At 39.0% G+C, this 23818-nt stretch overlaps 1 long non-coding RNA gene across 1 annotated transcript; it reads right to left on the bottom strand.

The window, feature by feature from the left end:
- Positions 1 to 2167: 2167 nt before the first annotated feature.
- On the bottom strand, positions 2168 to 12504 carry LOC143663611 (uncharacterized). Its single transcript, XR_013166069.1, has 3 exons — positions 12248 to 12504; positions 11605 to 11687; positions 2168 to 3007 (listed from the first exon to the last, which is right to left on the bottom strand). It is a non-coding gene; the product is annotated as an uncharacterized LOC143663611 (long non-coding RNA).
- Positions 12505 to 23818: the final 11314 nt, after the last annotated feature.

The following is a 23818-nucleotide window of genomic DNA, read 5'->3' as shown; positions in this document are numbered from 1 at the left end:
TTGAACAAGGTGAAAGCAAGAGAGAAAACAATTAATTAAAGAATACAAAATATATTTCCATTTTTTCCTAGAGGTTCTGAAAAATTCAATGAGTTATTCCTGACAATTGAAAGGAAAACACGTATCTGAACTGCTGGAGTACAATCCCTTTTCCTAAGCCATGTAATTATGACATAGGTCACAAAAGGTAGACTGATAAACGTCTTACAGTATTGAAGTACAGACTTCAACTTGGACCACCTCCCATGACATTTTTTCATAAATCAGATGAATGTCTGGACATGTCAGTCTTGGTACAAATATATATACTTACCAACTGTTAAGGGCATTATAATAAATGCATAAAAATAGAAAATAAAAAGATGATACAAAGATGAAATAAATAATATTTTAGAATTTCTTGCTTACTGATGGCTTCAGACTACTTTGGTTACTATTTCAAGGCACAATACGCCCTGAAGTTGAGGCACCTCATTAATGATGGTGATGTAAATCCAAATTGCACCCATCTTCATGATAATTTTCACTTTTTTTTCAGACTTCTCATCAGAGCTGATCATTATTTTTACCTTTTAATGTGGATAGCAAAGAGATTGTACTAGAACTGCATGTGCTTTCATTTTTGTTGTTTATTTGTTTGTATTCGTGCTATTGTTTTAACTTCAATCCATGGTTTCTTGTCAGAAAATTTGTGTTTAAGTCATGTGTCCAATTTATGAGGGTTAATTTAAGAAAAATTAAAGAATATTACCTAAAAATAGTTATGATACTACAACTTGGCATACACAAACTATGATATGTCTCACTTCACTGAAAGCAAACAAAAGAGTGAGGACACCAGCATCAACCCCTTTGTGTTCTGGAATGCCCTTTCTTTCCCCAGTATGCCTCCAGGTGCCAGACATCCAGAAGATAAGACCATGTGACATCTGGATGGAGTGAGGGTACCAGCATCAATCCATGTATTTAATATTGCAATGCTTCTTGTATACACATGCTATACTTTGTAGAAACTCTAAAATAAATAAGTGAAATGCAAGTTTCAAGGGCTTTTATAAGAGCCATGAATTCAGGTATGTGGCAGAAGACACATGTGATTGTTTGGAGGCTTTATGGACCCCTAAAAGTTATATTCTTAAAGCTAATCCACTCCTGTGGGTGTAGACCTGTTGTGGTGGGAATTTGTGATTATGTTATTTCAGTCGATTCATGCCCTAAGTGGGTCTTAATTCTCTTACTGGAGTCCTTTACAAGAGGAGAAAAGACATGAAAAACCCCCCAGAGAAGCTGAGAGACAAGGGCACACACAGAAGCTCAGGGAGGAAGCCACTGAAGCTAGAAACTGGAAGCAAGGAAACCTAGGAGGGAAGGGAGAGAACAGCAGATATCACCATGCACCTGGCCATGGGACAGAGGAGCTGAAGGTCGCTGGTAGCTAATCTTTGGGGAGAAGGTTATCATTCTGTTGATGCCTTAATTTGGACATTTTTCATGGCCTCACAACTGTAAACTTGTGAGTTAATAAATCCCCATTGTAGAAGCCAATCATTTCTGGTATATTGCATTTCATCAGCTTTAGCAAACTAAAATAACACATAATCTATTCTTATAGTATTGCTATTACAAAACAAGAGAAACTGAGACTAAGAGAGTCTAAATGGTTTTCCTCTAGTCTCTCAGAGAGTTCTTGGCAAAATTAATACCTGAAACCAGATACCCTAATCTCAAGCCAACACACTTTTCATTATACCATGAGATTATGAATGAGTAAGCACAGCAATTTCATGATCAAATTAAATCCTGCGAAACTCCCTTCAACATAATGCTTTGTAACGAGAGAGAAAGACTCTAGCCAAGTACAAGGAGAAGAAACTGGGGGGGGGGGGGGGGGGGCAGGTCTAGCCCTGCAGATTTGAGAGGTTTTTCAGTTCTCTGAAAGATATAAGGAGTGATAGTTTGCCAAAAAAGAATTCTTTTGTGTATCCCCTCTACCAAGTTGTATTCAGCAGCAGTCAGCCAGGAAAGTGCCTGGTGTGGCAACCTATAAGGAATAATAAAATGTGCCTGGATATGTAAAACAATGAAGAGAATTATATTTACCCAAATTCCTGTACCAGGAGAGTTAAATCATGGAAGCAAGGACACGATGAGTATGAGGAGACGTTATTTATTATGGAATCAGAACTTACATAATTTTGGGAAGAGTTAGGAAAGAAAAATTTTAAAAATCATGACCTTAGTGCTTAAAATAACACAAATTCATTGTCATATAGTTCTGGAATCAGAAAAAGTTAAAGAAAGCTATGAATCTGCCCTGGTGCAAGTGAACAAGTCAGAGCTTGCTGGAAACTAAAAGCAGCCAATTGCTGCAGCAGAAGCAGTAAGGGGACAGCGCTTCATGGCTTCCACTTCTGTGACTTCACAGCAAAGCATCTGAGGGTGGACTGGGGGACACTGTTGGCTAGTAGTGCCATCAGTTGGGAAGAAAAACTGTACACTGAGTGGGAAAAGGCAAGAGCAAAATGGAAGGTGTTGACACCTCTGCATCTCTTCCTAACTGCCTCTACCTATGATAGCCTTCAAAGTGTAGGAGCCACTGCTTCCTTTCTGCCTCTCAAATAGCACACACATTTCTCCTGAGGCAACCCTAACTCTGAACATAGAGAATTCCTGTATCTGGATATCTGGGAAGTACAGTTTCACCTTAGCTAAGTCAACACTGTAAAAATAATCACAGCTTTTCCAAGGAACAAGTACAATGTGTCTGGAAGAAATACTTCGGTGGCCTTCCAGGGTAGAGTGTAAGACATCCAAGGCTCCAGCTCCAGTTACAATCGATGATTGCCATGCTGCCTTCTAAAAATGTGGGCTGTCTGCTTTCAGGACTGCTGCTTTGGTGTGAAATATGCAGGTTTGGAGCCAGAGCTGAATTACTGGGACATGCGGCAGCAAGGTGCCCCCAGTATCCCTTCTTCATTGCCTTTGCCTGCTGCAGGGCTCAGCTTCCCTAGAAATAAACATGAAATTCTTACTAACTTGTGAGGAAACTCTGTAATTACTATCAAAATTATAAATGTACTTACTGTTTGTCTCAGTAATGCCATTTCCAAGAATTTTGGCCTCGCCACTTACCAATTTGTGTGAACTTGTACATACCTACACATGTGAAAAATTCATGTGTACAAATGCATCCATGGCAGTGAAAGCAAAAACATGGAAAGAAACCTAGCATCCATCTGTGAGAGACTGGTTAAATAAACTGTGGTACACCCAAACAATGGAATATAATACAGCTATGGAAAAATGAAGAAGCTCTCTATGTACTGATGTGGAAAGATCCTGGAATATGTAAAAAAATAAAATAAAATAAAAAAGTAAAGAAAAGAAGAAAGATATAGAGCAGCTTTGATAGCATGTTTTTCAGTTTCTTGGCTGCTAACACAAATACCACACAAGGGTTGGCTTAAACAACAGGAATTTTTTGGCTCATGGTTTTTCAGGCCAGGAAAAGTCAAAATCAAGGCATCATCAAAGTAATGCTTTCTCCCAGAAGACTGCTGCATTCTGGACCACTATGGATCCTTGATCCTCGGTTGTTGTTTTGTTTTGTTGTTTGTTTGGCTTTATTTTGGTCACATGGACTTTCCTGGCTTCTCTGGGTTCCATTGACTTCTGAGTTCTTTCCATGGCTTTTTCCCTATGTGTCTGAATCTCATTCTGCTCATAAAGCACTCCAGGAGTAATATTAAGACCCATCTGATTCATTTGGGCCACACCTTAACTGAAGTAGCCTCACCAAAAGGGCCTGTGTACAATGGGATCATACCCACAGGAATAGATTAATGTTGAAAACGTGTTTTTCTGGGGTACATAGTCTAAGCCACCATAAGTATGGTAGCTTTTATACAAGATAAGGAGGAAAATGACTGCATATTATTTGCATTTGCTAGTGTGTTCATCAAGAATATTGAAAGGATACAGGGAACTAATACAGGTAGTTATCTATGGGGGTGGGGAGGGTGATGGGGAGGATGGCCAGAATATGGTGGGCAGGAACAGAGATGGAAACAGACTTCTCAATGCAGAGCTTTGTGTGTAGCTTTGGGTTTTGAACCAAATTAGGGTATTACCTATTCAAAAACAATTTTTTTTAAGTAAATGTTGTTTACCTACAAAGAAAAAGTAGTAGAAGAAGAATTCAGAGAAGCATGAAATTACTATGTACATCTCATCAAGCTTCCCTAAAGAACACTGTGGGAGAACAGTCAAGTCATGCTGACTGTGAGGAAACTGTTTCCTAGAGAAGAGGGCACATCAATATCCACGTAAACAGGGGAATTCCTAGGGCCATATATGCAATCCCAAGATAAGAGGCATGCACAAAAAAGACCAAGGAGGCCCCTAGGCTTTGTCCTGGGCCTATTCTCCAAACTCATTGTATGGGTAAACCCAAAAACACTCATGCAGGTCAATCAGCAAAGTGCCAAACTCATTGGCAAAGGTGGGTTTTTTTAATTCCTTCTTCTTCATTTTTTTTTTTTTTTTTTGGTTGCTGTTAACTCCTGGAATTCAGAGAAATTAGTGTCATAATACTAGCTGGATGCAAGCTTAAAAATAGAGGCCTCAAGTCTAAATCTCAACAATAATACACAAAAATATCAAAATAGCCAGGCTTCGAAAAAAGATTACAAGACATACAAAGAACCAGAAAGTGAAGGACCAGGCAAAGGAAAAGATTAAAGCATTAGAAAACAATCAAGGAGGAGGATCAGATCTGCAATGCTCCAAAATAAAGAATATCCTAGATAGACTCAAAGAGCTAAAGGAAAACATGAACAACGAACTAATATAAATTAGGGAAAGGATAGATTAACACAAAGAGAATATCAATAAAGAGATATAAATTATGAAAAGGAGCCAAACAAAGCTGAAGACCACAGTAACAGAAATGATAAATTCCCTACAGGGGTCCAACAGCATATTGGAGCTGGCTGAACAAAGAATCAGAGAACTTGAAGATAAGACAACTGAAATTATCCAGTCTTTTAGGAGGAGAAAAAGGAAAGAGTGAAGAAAAGTGAACAGAGTCTGAGGAACCTCTGAGTCACCATCAAGGGTACCAATATATGCACTTTGGGATTCCCAGAAGGAAAGGAAAGAGAGAATAGTCAAAGAAATAATGGCTGAAAACTTCCCAAATTTAACAAAAGACATGAATATACACATCCAAGATGCTCAATGAATTCCAAACAGAATAAACCTAAATAGATCCACACTGTACCATCTTATAATCAAACTGTCAAATGCCAAAGGTAAAAAGGAGAGAATTCTGAAAGCCACATGCGAGAAACAACATGTTACAAACAAGGGAGCCTCAACAAGATTAACTGCCAATTTCTTATCAGAAAATATGGAGCCTAGAATTAGAGAGGATATTATTGGAACATAAAAATTGGAATATAGAATGTAAGCTTTATAAGCCATTAAAAATATTAAATATCAGTATCCTGAACTTGATAATTGTACTTGAGATCATTGTATAAGTGAATATCCTTGTTTGTGGGGAATGTACATGGAAATATTATGTGTTCAAGATATGTGATGTGGACAACCTGCTCGCATATGTTCAGAAGATGATAGACAGACAGAGAAATGATAAAGCACAGGTGACAACATTAAACTGGTGAATATTGGCATTAAGGAAGTGTGGGGGTATGTTGGAGTTCTCTGTATGGGATTTGTATTATTTTTGCAACTGTCCTGCAAGTTCAAAATAATTTCAAAATAAAAAGTAAACAAAATTAGCCCCCCTGGATTACACCAATGAGCAGTTCAGGCCTTGCTCTCCACACTACCCGAGACCACTGGATTCAGGGGGAGCTCTGTGTATTCATTTTCTAGAGCTGCCATAAGAAAATAATACAAATTAAAAGGCTTAAAACAACAGAAATTTACTCTCTCACAGTATTGGAGGCTATAGATGTGAAATCACGGTGTCCATAGCGCCATGAATTTCTCCCACAAGGTTCCTGGGTCAATTTGAAAACAGAGTCCCACAATAATGGCTCTCATACCAGCCACAGGCTTCTGTTCCCCCAGAAAAGCCCATGAGCATAGAAAGTTGGCTCAGGCTGATGCCTGCATCCTGTCTCCAGGTTTCCTGGGGTGGTATTTGCACCTGCTGCCCCATTTGGAGTAAAGGCCTCTTCAGGTAAGAGCTGCCTTCCTCCAGAGGAATGTCTCTCTCATCAGTCCATGCTCCCCATGAACCTACAGGGATTCCCCTCCAATGTTCTCCCAGCCAAGGCTGGACCCCCATATCATTGTCCAGGCTCAGGGGCTGTAACTCCCCTGGGCTCTCCAGTGAGTCCTGTCCTTCAGGGTCATTGCTAAGGCTGGAAGGAGATGTTGAAGGAGGGGCTTGAAAAGAACAGTAATGTTCAGAATAGGTGCTGAGAAATAGGGAAGCAGGAGGTGATAAGGGAGCTATGGGATGATTTTGTATCAAGGACCTAACAAAACTCAGAGGCCAGGAGTTTATAGTGACACCAAGCTGCCTCACTGTTTTTCTCTCATATTTTTTGGAACCAAAGTAGAGAAATGAAAAAAAGACTGCAGTCTCCTAATGGCTGAGCGTCTGCTCCTGGAATCTAGCCAGATGGACTCACTGGTGCTGGCTGCTGGTAATCTTTGGGGTTCCTTGGCTTGTAGCTCTGCCTCTTCCTGTTCTCCTTTCTTTCCTTTGACTTCTGGGTGCTCTTTATAAAGCCTTTAGTAATACAGATAAAAACCCACTCTGCTTCAGTTGGCCACAATTTAACTAAATATGACATTTTCAGAAGATCTTATTTACAGTGAGCTCATACCCGCAGGGTATATGGCCTGCCCAGATCCCTTCCCCAGGCTGGTGTCCCACCCCTCACTGCTGTGATCCACTTACAGCTGCCCCCTTTGCTGAGGGGAGCTACCTCACCCAGTATCCCGCTGCCAATACCTAACTGCTATGAGGGTACAAAAGTCCGGCCTGCTTGTCTTTGGGGAGCCACTTCCCGTACAGTCGTGCTTCAGGGCTCCCCTTGGGCTAGGATGTAGCTGGATTCCAACTGAGGCCACATCCTTGCATAGCTCTTTCTCCTACTCTATTCAGCTTTCCCCTTTCTTCTTGCCCTTTTTCTTGAGAGCATGCCCTCAGTAAATGGTGGGCACTTCAATCGCTGACCTAGGCTACAGCCTCTTTCTATTGCACTCCCCTCACCAGTCACCTTGCCCACCTGCAGTTCCTGGAATCACAGGCAAGCATCAGCCTCAGGGCCTTCGTACTGACCACTCTTTCTACCTGGCATACTTCTCCCCCAGGAGTCTGAGTGGTGGACTCCCTCACTCCTGCAGGTCTTTATTCAAATGCTGCCTTCTTTTCTTACCCCAATTTAAAATTACAAATCTACCCAACATTCCATTTCTCCATTTCTTGTTTTATCACCACTTAACAAAAGCAAGCACTTATTTAGTACTTACTGAGTGCCAGGCACTGCTCTAAGCCTTCTATAAACATTAGCTCATTTCTTCCTCATAACAGACCTACAAAAGTTCTATTAATATCATTTCACTGATAAGGAAGCTAAGATACAAGTTGGTGACTTCCGGAGAAGATGGCGGCTTAGTAAGACGCGCGGGTCTTAGTTCCTCCTCCAGAAAAGCAACTAAAGAAACAGAAACAATACAAACAGCTCCCGGAGTCACGACAGAGACCAAAAAGACAGCGTACCCCATTCTGGAACAGCTGAACGGGCAGGGAGAATCTGCTGCGGTGAGATACCCGAGGGGCGCGCGTTTTCCCGGCCGGGGCGGCTGGCGACTGGGGTCCCCTCCACGCACGTGGCTCCCCGGTCTGACTGGGAACGTTGGATAGCGGGGCCCTCCCGTCACGCTTGGCGTTTCGGGCCAGCTGGGCAATTAGGACCGGCACTCTCCCAAGCCGCGGCGGCCAGCGACCCCCGCCTCCACGCACGGTTTCCCGGGCCGACTGCCGTGCAGACAGACGAGTGCCACGAGCGCCACCTACTGGGCAGGAAAAGAAAAACAGAGCCCAGAGATTTCACAGAAAAAGCTTTCAACCAGCTGGGTCCCACACCCAGGGAAATCTGATCAAATGCCCAGACACCAGCAGAAAATAATGGATGACGCTCGGAAAATTGAAGATATGGCCCAGTCAAAGGAACAAACCAATAGTTCAAATGAGATACAGGAGCTGAGACAACTAATGCTGAATATACGAACAGAAATGGAAAAACTCTTCAAAAACCAAATCAATAAATTGAGGGAGGACATGAAGAAGACATGGGCTGAACAAAAAGAAGAAATAGAAAATCTGAAAAAACAAATCACAGAACTTATGGGAGTGAAGGACAAAGAAGAAAAAATGGAAAAAACAATGGATACCTACAATGGTAGATCTAAAGAGACAGAAGCTACAATTAGTGAACTGGAGGATGGAACATCTGAATTCCAAAAAGAAACAGAAACTATAGGGAAAAGAATGGAAAAACTTGAGCAGGGGATCAGGGAACTGAATGACAATATGAAGCGCACAAATATACGTGTTGTGGGTGTCCCAGAAGGAGAAGAGAAGGGAAAAGGAGGAGAAAAATTAATGGAAGAAATTATCACTGAAAATTTCCCAACTCTTATGAAAGACCTAAATTTGCAGATCCAAGAAGTGCAGCGCACCCCAAAGAGAATAGACCCAAATAGGCGTTCTCCAAGACACTTACTAGTTAGAATGTCAGAGGTCAAAGAGAAAGAGAGGATCTTGAAAGCAGCAAGAGAAAAACAATCCATCACATACAAGGGAAACCCAATAAGACTATGTGTAGATTTCTCAGCAGAAACCATGGAAGCTAGAAGACAGTGGGATGATATATTTAAATTACTAAAAGAGAAAAACTGCCAATCAAGACTCCTACATCCAGCAAAATTGTCCTTCAAAAATGAAGGAGAAATTAAAACATTTATAGACAAAAAGTCACTGAGAGAATTTGTGACCAAGAGACCAGCTCTGCAAGAAATACTAAAGGGAGCACTAGAGTCAGATACGAAAAGACAGAAGAGAGAGGTATGGAGTAAAGTGTAGAAAGAAGGAAAATCAGATATGATATATATAATACAAAAGCCAAAATGGTAGAGGAAAATATTATCCAAACAGTAATAATACTAAAAGTTAATGGACTGAATTTCCCAATCAAAAGACATAGAATGGCAGAATGGATTACGACCCAGCAATACCACTGCTAGGTATCTACTCAAGGAACTTAAGGGCAAAGACACAGACGGACATTTGCACACCAGTGTTTATAGCAGCATTATCTACAATTGCAAAGAGATGGAAACAGCCAAAATGTCCATCAACAGACGAGTGGCTAACCAAACTGTGGTATATACATACGATGGACTATTATGCAGCTTTAAGACAGAATAAACTTTTGAAGCATGTAATAACATGGATGGACCTAGAGAACATTATGCTGAGTGAGTCTAGCCAAAAGCTAAAGGACAAATACTGTATGGTCCCACTGATGTGAACTGACATTCGAGAATAGACTTGGAATATGTCATTGGTAACAGAGACCAGCAGGAGTTAGAAACAGGGTAAGATAATGGGTAATTGGAGCTGAAGGGATACAGACTGTGCAACAGGACTAGATACAAAAACTCAAAAATGGACAGCACAATAATACCTAAGTGTAATGTAACTAGGTTGGAACACTGAATGAAGCTGCACCTGAAATATGGTTTTTTGTTTGTTTGTGTGTTTGTGTGTTTGTATCTTTTGTTTTTGTTTTTTTCTTTTTCCTTTTTATATATATATATTATTAGTATTATTATTTTAATTCTCTTCTCTATATTAACATTCTATATCTTTTTCTGCTGTTTTGCTAGTTCTTTTCCTAAATCGATGCAAATGTACTAAGAAATGATGATCATACATCTATGTGATGATACTAAGAATTACTGAGTGCATTTGTAGAATGGAATGATTTCTTAATGTTGTGTTAATTTCTTTTCTTTTTTTTGATTAATAAAAAAATTTTAAAAATAAATAAATAAAAAAAAATTGAAAAACTAAAAAAAAAAAAAAAAAGATACAAGTTGTTAAGTCACATTCCAAAGGTCACACAGGTTGTAAATGATGGAGCCAGGCTTTGATCCCAGGCTCCAAACACTGTGCTCTTAAACATTACACTACATTATCATACTTATTTATTTTGGTTTTTGTATGTCTCCTCCCACTAGAGAAGCTCCTTGAGGGTATGGATTTTTTCCATTCAGTTCACTACTATATCCTTTAGCACCTAGAGGAGTCCAGATAAGGATGCATTGGTTATTCTAATTTCAGCCGATATCTGGATTCATGTATTAAGAACTTCTTCCTTCAATTCTTGATTCAGCTCTGTACTAAAGTGACTGTGATAGATCTAAGGTACATTCATTTAAGTATTTGGCTTCCATTGTATAATCTGTGAATGCCATGCAGACTTGTAATTGTTAGCTAAGATAATGACTTCTGAAGTTCTGAATGCTGGAATTTGTAATGACGCTCTCAAAGCCTTTCCAGAGGCAATCTGGAAATGGAAAGTTCATGGCCAAAACCATTTATTAATTCAATCTAGGGCTGCTCATTGGGACTCAAAGAATTCCCCAAATAGCACTTCTATTCCCTATCCAAGTTCTGAATCAAACCTGAGAAATTGATATAAAAAAAATAAGATGTGAAAATAAAAAATATCATATTTACTAATAATAAAATTGATACTGCAGAATGTGGCTCAGATTTTTAGAGGTGAGTGGACTTCCTGGCATTAAACTCCAGAACTAGACAGATTCCCAGAGATAGATGCCTAAAGACCTCCATGTGGGGACCCAACCACATAAAACCACAGCGTGGTGAAGCAGAGCTGGGCAGAGGTCCTCTCCAGCCTCACCAGCTCCCATGCGGACCTCGAGAGGGAACCTCTGGCTACACTACCCAGTTTCTTCTTTTATTCTTCCAGTCAAGATGTATCATTGCATCTCCACAAGGTAAGAGTGAAAGAAAAGACAGGGAAATGCAAGGAGTGCTTCAGATATGCATCCTTATAAAAGGAAAGAAACATTAAGCATGGGGGAAAGCATTACACTTGCAACAACACTGCCCAGGAAGCAATTGGACTAGTCCTGGAGGCACTTCAATTACATTTTTGTCTTAGGAGTTCGATGTTACAGAATTCTATACGTAGCCTCTTACAGCTACCATTTTGCTTCTTAGCTACTATTTTGCTTCTTAGTTACCAGAGACAAAACTGAATTTAAAGCACAGAATTTTGCTGCTAGAAGTGAAACCTCAAAGATCAGCTGATCTTCTACCAGTCTTGTTCTCTTTTTTACAGAGAACAAGACTGAGGCCCAGCAGGGTTGACTATTTTGTCCTGTAACAGAAATGTAGGCAGGTCACTCAGAGCGGGAACTGGACCTCTCCTCTTTATTCTGCGTCCAAAGCCTTCGTCTATCCATTGGCCTAATTTTCAACGTATCAAATTGTCAGTAATAAAAAACATAAATATAACATACCTGTCTATTTCACAGCCAAGGAGAAGACAGCAATACTTTCTCTAAGTGATGTACAATGAAGTCCTCATTAACTATTATTGCGCCTTTTGGGAATTGATACGTCATGTTAAAATTCTGCATCAATCTAATTCCATGATGCTATAGTTAGCTAATTCAAGAGAATTAAATAGTTTTGATATGAAGATAAATTCCAAAATCCTAATAATATATATGTTAAATTGTTTTTTTTTTAAACCGGCATTATTATGAGACACTGCCTCTTTTTCTGAATGCTAATGAATGGTAAAGGAAATGAGTCTTGTCTTCAGAAATTCTCAGAAGGAAACCTTATTTCAAGATTCTTGCCCTTCCTATAACATCATTTGCATGCATTGAAGCTATAAAACGGCACAAATATAAAGATCAAAAATCATCGTGTTTAAAAATTAAAGTAAGGAATTTATGAATCATTATAAATACATGTAGTATAATAGTAACAATTTTTATTCTACATATCCAGGTTTATCCAATTTATTTGCTTATGCCAATGCTTTTCAATTAGGAAAAGTTAGTGCTAAATTCTAAATTATGGAAAGTTTAGGCCGGTCCAGAAACTGTCTACAGAGAAAGGGTGAGGGAAAAAAATTCCTTGAGAAATACTTACCTTAAGAAGGCGAACTACTTGCCTTAACTAGTAGCAAACTTGAACTGTGAATTACGGGTTGGATGTGATGTGGCTGTGATGCGTGCAGAGCCCGGCGCTTCTGTCTGTTTACCACTGGCTCCCAAAGTAGGTCAGGCCATTGCGGAGAGTGGTATGTACGGCAGCACAGGGGTGGTTTGGTTGCTAAGGAAGTGAAAGCTTTACCTAACCAACTACAGCTTCCACCAGCAAATTCAGGTCATTGCACTGTGGAAATGACTATGGTGCCCTCAGATTTTATTGGAATGGACAGAAATCATTGACACCAATTATCTATAACAGAAGAAAACCAAAGTCCAGCTAACCTGGCAATCCTGAATTGTGAAAGGTATTGCCCCATGTTTATAAAGTTTGCCTAGAATGGATGATGCTTTGAAAAAGATATAAAGGAGCATGTGTGTGTGTGTGTGTGTGTGTGTGTGTTTTATTTGTTTAAGGAAGTAGCTACTTCAAAGTAGCTGAAACTACATTCTGGAAGAGTCCAGCTTTATAGTACAGACTTCCACTCTTCAGGGACTTAGGATCAGTTTGGGGATATTTTTCCCTCAGGAAAAACAAATCAGTCTATAGTGCAAAAGTTCTAAACAAGCAGGAAGAATGCTGTTTATCATGAAAGACCTCAATATCAGTTCTAACTGCTAGGCTCAACTGCGTGTCTGTATTTCACAATATTTACAGGCAGATGTTTTGATGTTTTTTTCACCTTTATTATCCCCAGTGCCTAGTACTAAACCTGATGCCTATTAAGTGTTGAATAAATGTTGGTTGGATAAAAATTAATCATTGGTTTTAAATTTCATTCGTGCCCTAATCACTGTAGCTGCCATGTGCTCTTGAGCCAGTGATTTAACCTGTCAGTTCCTTCAAGGAAAATACAGGCACAAGAAGAGCCTCAGGTAGTGTTTTCATGAGAATTAAATGGCATGTTTCATGTAAAGCCCTTAGCACAGTGCTTTGCACATAGCCTCTAATATCAGCTATTTTTATTATTTATATATTTTTAAATAATGTTTTGCTTTTATGAAATTACTTGCTTTTATGTGGGAGCCTTATAACAATTAATGTTCTGATCTCCAAAACTGTCACTTTGGTAGTACAACCTTGTCAGATGAATGATATTCATATTTTGTAATGACTGTACACTTTAACCATTTAGGATTTTCTCTGATACACACCCATTTAATCTTGCGGATTTCTGTTGCCTCTGGAATCAATCTAAGAGAAATGGGCTATAGTAACCCGCCAAAGTCCTCACAGCTTCGTAAGATCAGCATTCTCTGTTAAGGAGGAGAAACGAATAGGAAAAAAATTAAAGCTGTATTAGAGATCCAAAATTGGAAAATGACGATGGGGCATTAAAAAAAATAAAGCCATTTAGAGTATTAATCAAACTATTTCTCAACTAAAAATCTGAATGTAGTTACAAAATCGTATTTACCCTTTTTCAGTTTCGTTGGTGTCAAAAAGATAGTCCTAAATTGGCCATATGTCTGATTTGCTTTAGGGACATGTTTATACAGGCAGCTTATCCTGTGTTGACTAAATTTTTTTTTCTTTTTAGCTTTTAAATTTTTTAAAAACATATAACAACAAACAAACACAAACACTCGTAACATATGATCATTCTGTTCTGTATATATAATCATTAATTCACAATATCATCACATAGTTGCATATTCATCATCATGATCATTTCTTAGAACATTTGCATCAATTCAGAAAAAGAAATAAAAGGACAGCAGAAAAAAATTCATTTATACATAGGTGTTGGCTAAATTTTTAAGGTAAAGATCAATTCTGCCTCCAGTATTCCTAATAAAGAAGTTAAATCTTCTTGTCAGTAGATTCCAGGCCTAGCAGAACCTTAAATTTTGTACTATTTAATTACACTTAACTCTTGGAATTTTTAATGGGCCACTAAACCAAAAGCCCAATGACAACCAATGAGAGAAAATATTTTTAGGCCTCACCAGCCCCTCGAACACTGGATGGGACACTGCTCAGTATAGCGTAAGGAAAAAATCAGAAATGGGTCCCTGGGATATTAAGGCTTCCATGGCTACTAGTAACATACCAGGAAAACCCAAGAAGCTGCACTGACTGTGATAGTTTATGCCAACTCAGCACCTGCTAGGCTCATACCCCATAATTAAAAAATCAATAGCAGCAATAATAATAGTTAGCACTTATTTAACAATTACTGTGTGTTAGCAATTATTTTAATGGGCTTCTTTATATGAACTTATTTAATGTCAGAATTATTCTGTGTAGTAGATTTCCTAATATTACACTTATTTTACTTGGGAAAACTAAGGCACAGAGAGGCTAAGTACCTTGCCCAAGATCACACAGTTAGTAAATGGCAAAATATACTCCAGGGTCCATGTAGACATATACTATCTCCTTACCCATGTACTGTAACAAAGCAGGCTTTCAGATTAATTGGGTCAACCAATAAAGATATAATGTGAAACATAACTCAGTTCTTCCACTTTTTTTTAATTTTCAGCTCACTCAATATATTTTTTATGCCTAAGTATTTTAAGGTAAATTACAGTCATGTTGTTATAACCAAAATGAATAATTCTTACGCTAATGAGCCACCGTAGCAATGATTTTAATGAGTTTTAATATCATAAATGACCCAAACCATATTCCAGTTTCCCCAGTTGTTCCCCAAATAATCTATATCCTGTTCAAACTAGGATCTAAACTAGGACCACATGTTGGTTACATGTTGGATCTGGTGATCAGGTCTCTGAAATTTCTTTTGCTCTAGAAGAGTCTCTGTTTTTGTGACACTGATTTTCTGTGAGTCTAGGACACTTGTCCACTAGAAGGTCTCACTTCTGAGACTTGCTTGATTGCTTTGCCGTGAAGTTATTTAATTTATTGCTATTTTCTCAATTTGTTAACTCTCTTTGAGATACTTTTCTGATACTTAAAAGTGTATGAATTCTGCATACTGCCATAGTAGCCTACAAAAGAATTCTCAGAAGACTGGAAATGAAATGAAGGAGCAAATGATGAAATGAACATTTTGGGGTTATCTCTAGTTTTAATTCATTTGAGTAATTACTGTACGAATGACCACATATAATTAGGAGTAGAAAAAATAACAGCCTAAGTAGCTTTCATTCTGAGCAAGGATTAGGAATTCTATATACAAGACAGTTTGTGAAATGGATGTTAATATGTGAAGTAAGATTTTGTTTCCATTTGTTTGTTTTGTCCTAGAATCTTTATCATAATAGGTGAGGCTCTGAAGACTGCATCTTTGTGATACAAATTCTGACTGGAGTCTCCAATGTAGCCAGACTCAAAATGTGTAACAGCCAATCTTAGTTGCTTAAGCAGCCAATAAGGTAAGAATAGTGGGTTATAAATTCAACTTACTGCTAGCTTGTTGCCAGAAAACCAGTATCCAAGGTAGGTAAGCAAAAACTGTTTCTATAGTATTATTAAAATAGACTGGATTAATTTCAATGTGCCTGCAGTGTTCATTCATTCACCATGAATGCCCAACCTTGCCAGGCCTGAACATGTTTCAGGCATGAATTTTAGTTCGCTTCACTAGGGTTCAAGAAATATCACATTCCTTTGTGTCTCTAAATCGAATTGCATTTGTTCAGGGGCCCCATCCTCTCAGGAAATCCAATCTCCCATATTTGGTTGGGGAGTGGGGAGAGGGAGGATAACCTCCCAGTTCAGGTGAGGGACCTGGGCATCTGGCACAGTCCAGAACATTCTGGAAGGTCTTCTAGTCGTCGCTGGTCACAGCGGAGGTGTTCAATGTCAAAACCCACACGGTCTCTTGAAAGCAGTGGCTGCAGCCTCAGATCATCCCAAAGCTGGGAAGTTAAAAAATGCTGACAGAACCTCCTCCCTCAGGGCACCAAGAGCTTTTGGTTCCACCACAGTCTAGACCTTTCAGAGTGAGGAGCTGGTCTCCACTGCTCCGAGACCTTCATACCGCTGTGCCCTTCCTAGTCTCGCATCAAGCTTTCAAAATCTGCCCACTAAGCTCTGCTCGTTTCCTCCTCTTTCAGTCCCACCCCCGCCTTTTTTCTTCTACAACAGAATTCTACATGGGGTGAGGGGTACTCTGGATGACAGCTTCCTGCTTTATTTCCGACTCTCTTTTTAGCCCCTCAGAACAAAAGTCCTTAACAAGCCCTAGAAGTGAGGAAAGTGAATCAGGGAAGGGATAACTAGGGATAACAAAACAGCAGCAGCTAAAAGAATCAAATATGTATTTGAATGTAAAGGGCTAAACAACAAAACTGCTGAAAAACAGAAGGACATTCCATGTTCATGGATTGGAAAAATAAATATTGTTAAAATATCAATTCTACCAAAAGCAATTTATAGATTCAACACAATTCCAATCAAAATCCCAACAGCTTGCTGTGTGGTTGTGAAAACCTTGTGTCTGATGCTCCTTTTATCTATGCTATCGACAGATGACTAAAACAAATGGATTAAAAATAAACAATAGGAGGAATAAATGTTAAAATAAATTGAGTAGATTAAAATACTAGTGATCAATGAAAGGGAGTGGTAAGGGGGTATAGAAAAAAATAGGGGGAACAAAGGTTAAAATATATCAGGTAGATGGAACTACTAGTGGTCAATGAGAGGGATGGGTAAGGGGTATGGTATATATGAGCTTTTTCTTTTTTCTTTTTCTTTTTTTTTCTGGAGTGATGCAATGTTCTAAGAAATAATCATGGTGATGAATATACAACTATGTGATGATACTGTGAACCACTGATTGATTGTACTCCAAATATGAAATGCTCATATGTTAAGAATGTTCACATTTGCATCTCATTTTGTTTTGTCAATAAAAATATATTTAAAAATTCCAGTAACCTTATTTGCAGAAATAGATAAGCCAATCATCAAATGTATATGGAAGCATAAGGGATCCCAAATAGCCAAAAACACCTTGAAAAAGAAGTACGAAGTTGGAGAACTCATATTCCCTGGCTTTATTACAAAGCTTCAGTAATCAAAACTGCATGATACTGGCTCAAAGACAGACATTTCTGAAATCGAATGGAGGGTTCAGAAATAAACCCTCATATCTATTGCCAATTTTTTGACGAGAGTGCCAAGTCCATTCAATGGGAAAAGATTAGCTTCATCAACAAATGCTGCTGTGAGACAGGATAGTCACATGTAAAAGAATGAAAGTAGACTCCTACCTCACACCATATACAAAAATGGGTCAAAGACCTAAATAAAACAACCAAAGTATGAAATTACTAGAAGAAAATGTAGGGAGGCGTCTCTAGAACCTTCTGTTGGGCAACAGTTTCTTAGATTTTACACCAAAAGCTTGAGTAACAACAACAAAAATATATAAATAACTTTTATGCATCAAAGGACTTTATCATGAAAGTAAAAAGACAGTCTGGGGGTTCCAAGATGGCGGCTTAGTAAGGTACATGCGTCTTAGTTCCTCCGACTCCAAATCAACTAATAGGTGAACAGAAACAGTGCAGAACAGCTCCCGGGGCTACAGCAGGGAATGGACACACAGCATAACCCAGTCTGGACTGGCTAGTCTGACTGCGAGACTCGGCTGCATTGAGACCCCCAAGCGGTGCGCGATTTCCTGAGCAGCAGTAGCTGCAGTGGTCGGAGCTACTCCCTCCCTCCTTCCCGGGCCGGCTGAGAGTCTCGGAGAGGCAAGTTTCCCAAGTCGAGGCGGCCGGCGCCCCTCTTTTGCAGGCGGCTTCGAGTCTCGGCTTCGAGTTCGCGGCTACGAGTCTCGGATCAGAGGGCTATCCAAAGTCTGGACTGGCTAGTCTGACTGCGAGACTCGGCTGCGGTGAGATCCCCGAGCGGCGCGCGATTTCCCGATCAGCGGCAGCTGCGGCAGTCGGAGCTACTCCCTCCCTCCTTCCCGGGCCGGCTGAGAGTCTCGGAGAGGCAAGTTTCCCAAGCCGAGGCAGCAGGCACCCCTCTTTTGCGGGCGGCTTCAAGTCTCGGCTTTGAGTCCGCAGCTACGAGTCTCGGATCAGAGGGCTATCCAAGCCGCGGTGGCCCCCCACTGCGGGAGGCTTCCTGGTCCGGTGGGGAATTCCCCAGGCCCGCTGCGGCCGGCAACCAGCCACAGGGTCCCCTCAAGCCGCGGCAGCTGACACCCCCACCACGCGCGGTCCCTGAACCAACGGAGAGAATTGGATCGGAAATCCCCAGGCCGCAGAGATCGGTGACCGGGGGGGACCCATTCCAAACACTTGAGACAAACATGTGCCACGAGCGCCACCTACTGGGCAAGATAAGAACAACAGATCCCAGAGATTTCACAGAAAAATCTTACAAACTTGCTGGGTCCGACACCCAGAGAAATCTGAATAAATGCCCAGACGCCAGCAGCAGAAGATAACTGTCCACGTTCAAAAGATTGAGAATATGGCCCAATAGCTCAAATAAGATACAAGAGAACAAACCAATAGCTCAAATAAGATACAAGAGCTGAGACAACTAATGCTGAATATATGAACAGAAATGGAAAACCTCTTCAAAAATGAAATCGATAAATTGAGGGAGGACATGAAGAGGACATGGGCTGAACAAAAAGAAGAAATAGAAAAACCGAAAAAACAAATCACAGAACTTATGGAAGTGAAGGATAAAGTAGCAAAGATGGAAAAAATAATGGATACCTACAATGATAGATTTAAAGAGACAGAAGATAGAATTAGTGATTTGGAGGATGGAACATCTGAATTCCAAAAAGAAACAGAAACTATCGGGAAAAGAATGGAAAAATTTGAGCAGGGGATCAGGGAACTCAAGGACAATATGAACCGCACAAATATACGTGTTGTGGGTGTCCCAGAAGGAGAAGAGAAGGAAAAAGGAGGAGAAGAACTAATGGAAGAAATTATCACTGAAAATTTCCAACTCTTATGAAAGACCTAAAATTACAGATCCAAGAAGTGCAGCGCACCCCAAAGAGAATAGACCCAAATAGGCGTTCTCCAAGACACTTACTAGTTAGAATGTCAGAGGTCAAAGAGAAAAAGACGATCTTGAAAGCAGCAAGAGAAAAACAATCCATCACATACAAGGGAAACCTAATAAGACTATGTGTAGATTTCTCAGCAGAAACCATGGAAGCTAGAAGACAGTGGGATGATATATTTAAATTACTAAAAGAGAAAAACTGCCAACCAAGACTCCTATATCCAGCAAAATTATCCTTCAAAAATGAGGGAGAAATTAAAACATTCTCAGACAAAAAGTCACTGAGAGAATTTATGACCAAGAGACCAGCTCTGCAAGAAATACTAAAGGGAGCACTAGAGTCAGATACAAAAAGACAGAAGAGAGAGGTATGGAGAAGAGTGTAGAAAGAAGGATAATCAGATATGATATATATAATACAAAAGGCAAAATGTTAGAGGAAAATATTATCCAAACACTAATAACACTAAATGTCAATGGACTGAATTCCCCAATCAAAAGACATAGATTGGCAGAATGGATTAAAAAACAGGATCCTTCTATATGCTGTCTACAGGAAACACATCTTAGACCCAAAGATAAACATAGGTTGAAAGTGAAAGGTTGGGAAAAGATATTTCATGCAAATAACAACCAGAAAAGAGCAGGAGTAGCTATACTAATATCCAACAAATTAGACTTCAAATGTAAAACAGTTAAAAGAGACAAAGAAGGACACTATCTACTAATAAAAGGAACAATTAAACAAGAAGACATAACAATCATAAATATTTACGCACCGAACCAGAATGCCTCAAAATACGTGAGGAATACACTGCAAACATTGAAAAGGGAAATAGACTCATATACCATAATAGTTGGAGACTTCAATTCACCACTCTCATCAATGGACAGAACATCTAGACAGAGGATCAATAAAGAAATAGAGAATCTGAATATTACTATAAATGAGCTAGACTTAACAGACATTTATAGGACATTACATCCCACAATAGCAGGATACACCTTTTTCTCAAGTGCTCATGGATCATTCTCAAAGATAGACCATATGCTGGGTCACAAAGCAAGTCTTAACAAATTTAAAAAGATTGAAATCATACACAACACTTTCTTGGATCATAAAGGAATGAAGTTGGAAATCAATAATAGGCGGAGTGCCAGAAAATTCACAAATACGTGGAGGCTCAACAACACACTCCTAAACAACAAGTGGGTCAAAGAAGAAATTGCTAGAGAAATTAGCAAATACCTTGAGGTGGATGAAAATGAAAACACAACATATCAAAACTTATGCGACGCAGCAAAGGCAGTGCTAAGAGGGAAATTTATTGCTCTAAATGCCTATATCAGAAAAGAAGAAAAGGCAAAAATTCAGGAATTAACTATCCATTTGGAAGAACTGGAGAAAGAACAGCAAGCTAATCCCAAAGCAAGCAAAAGGAAAGAAATAACAAAGATTAGAGCAGAAATAAATGAAATTGAAAACATGAAAACAATAGAGAAAATCAATAAGGCCAGAAGTTGGTTCTATGAGAAAATCAATAAGATTGATGGGCCCTTAGCAAGACTGACAAAAAGAAGAAGAGATAGGATGCAAATAAATAAGATCAGAAATGGAAGAGGAGACATAACTACTGACCTCACAGAAATAAAGGAGGTAATAACAGGATACTATGAACAACTTTACGCTAATAAATACAACAATTTAGATGAAATGGACAGGTTCCTGGAAAGGCATGAACAACCAACTTTGACTCAAGAAGACATAGATGACCTCAACAAACCAATCACAAATAAAGAAATTGAATCAGTCATTCAAAAGCTTCCTAAAAAGAAAAGTCCAGGACCTGACGGCTTCACATGTGAATTCTATCAAACATTCCAGAAAGAATTAGTAACAACTCTCCTCAAACTCTTCAAAAAAATCGAAGTGGAGGGAAAACTACCTAATTCATTCTATGAAGCCAACATCACCCTCATACCAAAACCAGGCAAAGATATTACAAGAAAAGAAAACTACAGACCAATCTCTCTAATGAATATAGATGCAAAAATCCTCAATAAAATTCTAGCAAATCGTATCCAACAACACATTAAAAGAATTATTCATCATGACCAAGTAGGATTCATCCCAGGTATGCAAGGATGGTTCAACATAAGAAAATCAATTAATGTAATACACCATATCAACAAATCAAAGCAGAAAAATCACATGATCATCTCAATTGATGCAGAGAAGGCATTTGACAAGATTCAACATCCTTTCCTGTTGAAAACACTTCAAAGGATAGGAATACAAGGGAACTTCCTTAAAATGATAGAGGGAATATATGAAAAACCCACAGCTAATATCATCCTCAATGGGGAAAAATTGAAAACTTTCCCCCTAAGATCAGGAACAAGACAAGGATGTCCACTATCACCACTATTATTCAACATTGTGTTGGAGGTTCTAGCCAGAGCAATTAGACAAGAAAAAGAAATACAAGGCATCAAAATTGGAAAGGAAGAAGTAAAACTATCACTGTTTGCAGACGATATGATACTATACGTCGAAAACCTGGAAAAATCCACAACAAAACTACTAGAGCTAATAAATGAGTACAGCAAAGTAGCAGGTTACAAGATCAACATTCAAAAATCTGTAGCATTTCTATACACTAGCAATGAACAAGCAGAGGGGGAAATCAAGAAACGAGTCCCATTTACAATTGCAACTAAAAGAATAAAATACCTAGGAATAAATTTAACAAAAGAGACAAAAAACCTATATAAAGAAAACTACAAAAAACTGCTAAAAGAAATCACAGAAGACCTAAATAGATGGAAGGGCATACCGTGTTCATGGATTGGAAGACTAAATATAGTTAAGATGTCAATCCTACCTAAATTGATTTACATTCAATGCAATACCAATCAAAATCCCAACAACTTATTTTTCAGAAATAGAAAAACCAATAAGCAAATTTATCTGGAAGGGCAGGGTGCCCCGAATTGCTAAAAACATCTTGAGGAAAAAAAACGAAGCTGGAGGTCTTGCACTGCCTGACTTTAAGGCATATTATGAAGCCACAGTGGTCAAAACAGCATGGTATTGGCATAAAGATAGATATATCGACCAATGGAATCGAATAGAGTGTTCAGATATAGACCCTCTCATCTATGGACATTTGATCTTTGATAAGGCAGTCAAGCCAACTCACCTGGGACAGAACAGGTGAGTTCAATAAATGGTGCCTAGAGAACTGGATATCCATATGCAAAAGAATGAAAGAAGACCCATATCTCACACCCTACACAAAAGTTAACTCAAAATGGATCAAAGATCTAAACATTAGGTCTAAGACCATAAAACAGTTAGAGGAAAATGTAGGGAGATATCTTATGAATCTTACAATTGGAGGCAGTTTTATGGACCTTACACCTAAAGCAAGAGCACTGAAGAAGGAAATAAATAAATGGGAACTCCTCAAAATTAAACACTTTTGTGCATCAAAGAACTTCATCAAGAAAGTAGAAAGACAGCCTACGCAATGGGAATCAATATTTGGAAACGACATATCAGATAAAGGTCTAGTATCCAGAATTTATAAAGAGATTGTTCATCTCAACAACAAAAAGACAGCCAACCCAATTACAAAATGGGAAAAAGACTTGAACAGACACCTCTCAGAAGAGGAAATACGGATGGCCAAGAGGCACATGAAGAGATGCTCAATGTCCCTGGCCATTAGAGAAATGCAAATCAAAACCACAATGAGATATCATCTCACACCCACCAGAATGGCCATTATCAACAAAACAGAAAATGACAAGTGCTGGAGAGGATGCGGTGAAAGAGGCACACTTATCCACTGTTGGTGGGAATGTCAAATGGTGCAACCACTGTGGAAGGCAGTTTGGCGGTTCCTCAAAAAGCTGAATATAGAATTGCCATACGACCCAGCAATACCATTGCTGGGAATCTACTCAAAGGAATTAAGGGCAAAAACTCAAACGGACATTTGCACACCAATGTTTATAGCAGCGTTATTTACAATTGCAAAGAGATGGAAACAGCCAAAATGTCCATCAACAGACGAGTGGCTAAACAAACTGTGGTATATATATACAATGGAATATTATGCAGCTTTAAGGCAGGATAAACTTATGAAGCATGTAATAACATGGATGGACCTAGAGAACATTATGCTGAGTGAATCTAGCCAAAAACTAAAAGACAAATACTGTATGGTCCCAATGATGTGAATCGACACTCGAGAATAAACTTGGAATATGTCATTGGTAACAGAGTTCAGCAGGAGTTAGAAACAGGGTAAGATAATGGGTAATTGGAGCTGATGGAATACAGACTGTGCAATAGGACTAGATACAAAAACTCAAAAATGGACAGCACAATAATACCTAATTGTAAAGTAATCATGTTAAAACACTGAATGAAGCTGCATCCGAGCTATAGGTTTTTGTTTTGTTTTGTTTTGTTTTGTTCATACTATTATTACTTTTATTTTTTTTTCTCTATATTAACATTCTATATTTTTTTCGGTT

The sequence above is a fragment of the Tamandua tetradactyla genome, chromosome 19, assembly GCF_023851605.1.
Source record: "Tamandua tetradactyla isolate mTamTet1 chromosome 19, mTamTet1.pri, whole genome shotgun sequence".
NCBI lineage: Eukaryota > Metazoa > Chordata > Mammalia > Pilosa > Myrmecophagidae > Tamandua > Tamandua tetradactyla.
Note: the sequence above shows the minus strand (reverse complement) of the source record. Positions and strands in the feature narration are given on the sequence as shown.